Genomic DNA, 6015 nt, shown 5'->3' with positions numbered 1-6015 from the left:
ACGGCGTCCGCTTGAAGCGCAGGAGCAGAACGCTGACTAGCTCGGGCGTGCCGCGCTGCATACTGGGACTTGTAGTCTGGGGCGGGGGTTATGCCTCCATCTTGAACATCGAGGGTGGAGCGATGAAAAAGAAGCATTACATGCTGGGACCTGTAGTCGGAGGGGGCGAGTGCGGAGTGAACCAAGCCTCCATCTTCTGGCTCTGTGGGAGAGGCCAGGATGGAGGGATGCATGGGGCGGACTCAGTGTATGCTGTGGGGCCAGGATTCCTGGGTTTTGTTTGCTTTACAGCCATAGGTGCTGAGCAGGTGTTGGTGCAGCTGCCCCACTAGTGTAGGAGTTGTGGGGTGATCATTGAACTCCTGTCCCCTTCATAGCGGATCTTCCACGGCCCCGCCACATGTGTTGGCAGCCAGGCACCACCAGAGCTCGGTACCGTCTGGACTGGTGTAGCCTCGTGCTGGGAACAAACAGCCCAGCCTGCAAGGAACAGGCCAAAATAACAGGGGAGGTGGGTGGCAGTCATGGAAAAGTTAGTACACCGATGCTGCCACACCCAGCAAAATAGACAGAGAGCTGACAGTTCCGTGGTACTTGGTTACCATGTATTCAATAGCCAAAGTACATTCACCTGCGAACAAACAGCACCCAGTCCAATGTTTGTGAATGTTAATGTGTGACAGACGTGTCAAATATGTGTGTGCAGAGTTTCACTCAATAAAATCACTAGAAACAGCATAGGTGTTGGAATAATGCTCACGCTGTAATACCCTGTTAAATAAAAGCTCTGAGGACAATATTCCTGTTAATGTCTCTTTAAACAATGCTCACTGTTGTAATGATTGGTTTGTGGCAGAGATTTACATGGCAAGGATTTATAAACTTATGAAAACCTCCTACATAAATAGTTTTAAAAAATCCAAGTCCTTCTGAGAACAATCCTGCAACACAGGATGGGTTGTTACTGTCTGAAGGCACCACACTTCAGTCTTGCCTGGTGCTGGAATACCGTGCAGGAGACAAAGGACGAGGGAGCCTTTCACCATATTCGAGCAACAAGCACGGGAGACTACTAAGAGGTGGGCTTGTGTGAACCTGGTGTGTACAGGCATGTCTGGGAAAGGTGACATGTAAAACCTCCACAACCCGGCTTTGTATGTACCACCAGCAACATGTGCTGATAAGTCAGAATGCCTTTACTCCTGCTCCCCACACTATGGGGCCTCAGCCTACCCTGTGGAATTCTGGCCTAGCTGGCAGGAGCCCCGCAGCAGTGGATATCCTGGCCAATATCTCTGCTCCCATCGCTGCAACAGCCAGCCCAAAATTTGGCACTCAGCCTCCTGTCTGTCTAGCACACTGGGTGTGGTAGCACTGGAGTATTACGACACTCTTGTCTTTCTGCTCACTGTAAATAACTTTCAACTCATGTGACTGTCTGAGAGAGGAGATGTTACTTAGGCCTTGTCTACACTATGGGGGGGTGGGGAAGAGAGATCGACCCAAGTTATGCAACTTCAGCTATATGAATAACGTAGCTGAAGTGGATGTACTTACATCTAGGGGTCCACACTATGCTATGTCGACGGGAGACACTCTCCCATCAACTCCCCTCACGCTTCTCGTTCAGATGGAGTACAGGAGTAGATGGGAGAGTGATCTGCCGTTGATTTAGTGGGCCTCCACTAGACCCATTAAATCAACCACTGATGCATCGATCGCCACACATCACTCCTGGGGTAAGTGTAGACAAGCCCTGAGAGAAAGAAAAACCTCCATACGTTCTAGGACCACATAGGAAATGTGCTGTGACATAAGTCACACTGAGAAACAAATAGCACTTGAAGCTCTTTCAGGGCAACTCCACCAAGTGTCCTGCTAGCAATGCTCAAGAGGACAGGGCAGAACCACAGCAGCCTGTGCCCGTGGTGCAAACACCCCATGTGCTGTGTACCACACCATGACGGAACTTCTGCACCTCCACATGAGTGTGTGAAGGAGCAGGGCCAGTGGAGCTTTAACAAGGGCCACTCACCAGCTATTGACAGGTTTCAGAGTAACAGCCGTGTTAGTCTGTATTCGTAAAAAGAAAAAAGAAAAGGAGTACTTGTGGCACCTTCGAGACTAACCAGTTTATTTGAGCATGAGCTTTCGTGAGCTACAGCTCACTTCATCGGATGCATAGCATATTGCTATGCATCCGATGAAGTGAGCTGTAGCTCACGAAAGCTCATGCTCAAATAAACTGGTTAGTCTCGAAGGTGCCACAAGTACTCCTTTTCTTTTTTCTTTTCACCGGCTATTAAGGAGGGTAAAGGTGGTGGGAGGGTGCATTAGCCCTGAGGTAACATTAGCAAACAAAAGGGAGGCCAATGGGGATTCCCATCCCCCTTCAACCTCTTTAGGGATCCTCACAATATCCAGTTACTTCATCTATGTATGGGGAAGAGGAGTTAGTTTAGTGTTGATGACAAGGACCATATCAACAGCTGGGGAGAATGAAGTTTCACAGCACAGGTTCTTCCTCCATGCTGCCCGAGTTGTGATTGGGCAGCCCCCTTTCTGAGTTCAGTCACCACCGCACCTTCCTTAGCCTCATCATGGCTGATGTAGCCAACAAAAGGAACAACTATGGATGAGCACAGCCATCCATCTGGAACTAGAACAAGTTCGTCAACTCGTTTCTAAGGCCTTGTTTACACTACAAAGTTTTGCCAGCAAAAGGCAGCTTTTGCCGACAAACCAGGAGAGGTGTACACACTACAAAACTACTTTTAGCAGCAAAACTCTGATGTTTTGCCGACAAAATAAAACCACCTTAACAAGAAACAAAAAGCTTTTTGCAGCAAAGTTAAAGTGACAAAGCATCAATGTAGAGACTGCTAGTTGTTTTGTTGACATAACTGACTTCCACCACTATCCCACAATGCCTTGCTCTTGCTCACTTTTTTCATCTCTGCTGCCCTGCAAGCATGCCTGCCTCCCCTTTCAAAGCTTCGGGAAGTATCTGACAGCTGAGCCTGCTGCTCTGTTTGGGGAACAAAGAAAAAATCATTAAGGTGGAATGCTCCTGTTCTGCCCTGCACTAGGAACACAGCAGCAGGCAGACTACTGCTGGGGGGAAGGGGCGGGCAGGACGACAGCTGTGCTGCTTTGACATTCCTCAGCACAGAGAGCTCACAGAGCTGATCAGGATGCTGCTCCTTGCTGTGGGAGAATTCGGAGGGAATCACAGAACCATAGGCAGGCAGAGAGGCAGCTTGGGGAGACTGCTGTGCTGAGCACAGCCAGGGGTGTCCCCCTCCCCCACCTCAGGATGGGTCAGTCAGCCTGCTGTCTCCCTCCCCCCACCACACTTCAGTTGAAAATCTAAGAGGATGCCCCCGGAATGAGGAGCTTCAGACACCTGCCCCATGAGGCATTGCAAACCCTTCCCAAAATACCCTGTGGCCAGTTGCACAGTGGGATAGTTACCACAGTGTACTGCTTTCTGTGTCAATGCAAGAGCTGTTAGTGTGGATGCACTCTGACAACACAAGGAGCTAGTGTGGACATACAACAGCGGTTTTAAAGTGCTTTAATTCAAGCAGCATAACTTTTATCGACAAAACTTTATAGTGTAGACAAGGCCTCGTTGAGGTGGTTTTATTTTGTTGACAAAAAAACAGGTTTTGCCACCAAAAGTAGCTTTGTAGTGTATACACCTCCCGTTGTCAGCAAAAGGCAGCTTTTGCCAACAAAACTTTGTAGCTCTATAAACCCATTCCCCCCAAGCCTTTCGAACCCCCATTCAGGGATATTTGATTTTGTCACCCTCAATGTCTGGCCTACAACAGCGATGTTACAGACAAACAAGCCAGGCACTGTACGAGAGTTAATCCTGTTATAGTTTTGGTCTTCACAGCATCCCCTGGCAAAGAGTTCCACGGGTTGATTTTATGTTGTGTGAAGAAGTACTTCCTTTTGTTTTTTTTAAAACCTGCTGCCTATTAATTTCATTGGGTGACTGCTAGTTCTTGTGGTATGTGAAGGATTAAATAACATTTCCTTATTCACTTTCTTCACACCAGTCAAGATTTTATAGACCTCTATCGTATCCCCCCTTAGTCGTCTCTTTTCTAAGCTGAAAATTCCCAGTCATTTTAACCTCTCCTCCTGTTTCATACCCCTAATCATTTTAGTTGCCCATCTGTGTACCTTTTCCAATTCCATTATCTCTTTTTTTGGGATGGGGTGACCAGATCTGCACACAATATTCAAGGTGTGGACGTACCACTGATTTATATAGAGGCAATATGATATTTTCTGTCTTATTAGCTATCCCTTTCTTAATGATTCCCAACATTGTTTGCTTTTTTGACTGCTGCTGCTGCTGCAGTGAGTGGATGTTTTCAGAGAACTATCCATGCCTCTAAGATCCCTTTCTTGAGTGTTAACAGCTAATTCAGACTCCATCATTTTGCATGTATAGTTGAGATTGTTTTCCAATGTGCATTACTTTGCATTTATCAACATTGAATTTCATCTACCATTTTGTTGCCCAGTCACCCAGTTTTGTAAGATCCCTTTGTAACTCTATGCAGTCTGCCTGGGACTTAACTATCTTGAATAGTTTTGTATCATCTGCAAATGTTGCCACCTCACTGTTTACCCATTTTTCCAGATCATTTATGAACATGTTGAACAGTAATGGTCCCAATACCGACCCCTCAGGGATACTACTATTTATCTCCCTCCATTCCAAAAACTGATAATTTATTCCTACCCTTTATTTACCATCTTTTAACCAGTTACTGATCCACGAGAGGACTTCCCTCTTATCCCATGATGGCTTACTTTTCAAAAGTCAATTTAAATTAAATACATTTTTTAAAAAAATTATATTTTTTTAGAAATCTAGACCTTTATCCTTATGTTAAATTTGCATTATCCTAACAAAACATTTACTTTATATCTCTTTTATATGTTGCAGGTCAAAGCAAAAAGACAAAAAATAAACAATTTTTCCACTCAAAAGCCTTAAAAAACTAACTAAGGTGAAGAACACATCAAGAACCAAGAATATCTCAATATGTCATTTGAAGGTTCAAGTGGTATATCTACATCCAACCGTCCGAAGCACAAATACAGCTACCTATTGAAGAAACAGTGTCTCCAAAACCTAAAGGTAGTTCCCGATGTTTGTCAGTCAAAGTGTTCCCATTTATTGAAGTTACAAAAGATGGCTACTGGTGCACCTCTTGCAGAAAAGCTTACAAAGAAGGAAAGCTTCCCAATGCTCTAATTGGTAAAAGTGGAGGAGCTTGGTTTGTCAAACCGATCAGCAAAGCCAATGCTGACAAACTATGTGAAAAGGCTGCAAAAACACCAGGCTTCTGGAGTGCATCAACATGCAGAAAGTCTTATAAGCCCACTTTCAAAGCCAATTTTAGAAGTACTTAATGAGGCTATTAATGCTGGAGACACAACACAGTTCATGCGAACAAACATGGTTGTGGCATCCTACTTTCTATTTAAGCAAGAGATACCACACTCTACAAACTGGAAGCCAATGTTAAGTTCACTGTCACTTGTTCATCCTGAAGTTGAACACTGGTTCCGAACAAGACCAGCAAATGCTCACTATCTTTCTGCAAGAAACTCAACTGGCTGGCTAGAAGCATACGATGCAACAGTGAAAGACTCAACAGTTGAAAAAGTGAAGAACTCTCACCACATTCAAAAAATTTGCATACATGGCTGATGAATGCACCGATGCAAATGGGCATCAAGTATTAAGTCATTGTGTACATTATCTTGATATCAGGGGTAGGCCAGTAGATGCATTTCTAGATGTTCAAGTTATAGAAGTCACATCGGCCGCATCTGTGACAACCCACATCTTAGAGGAGTTAAATGCTCGTCAATTGGACCCCAAACAGATGGCTGCTTGTGCATTTGATGGAGCTGCAAACTTCTCTGGAAGACATGGTGGAGTACAAGCTTTGCTCAGAGAAACGTGTAACCCTAATCTCT

This window comes from Natator depressus, chromosome 8 (assembly GCF_965152275.1).
Source record: "Natator depressus isolate rNatDep1 chromosome 8, rNatDep2.hap1, whole genome shotgun sequence".
Lineage (NCBI taxonomy): Eukaryota > Metazoa > Chordata > Testudines > Cheloniidae > Natator > Natator depressus.
This window is presented reverse-complemented; position numbering follows the sequence as displayed.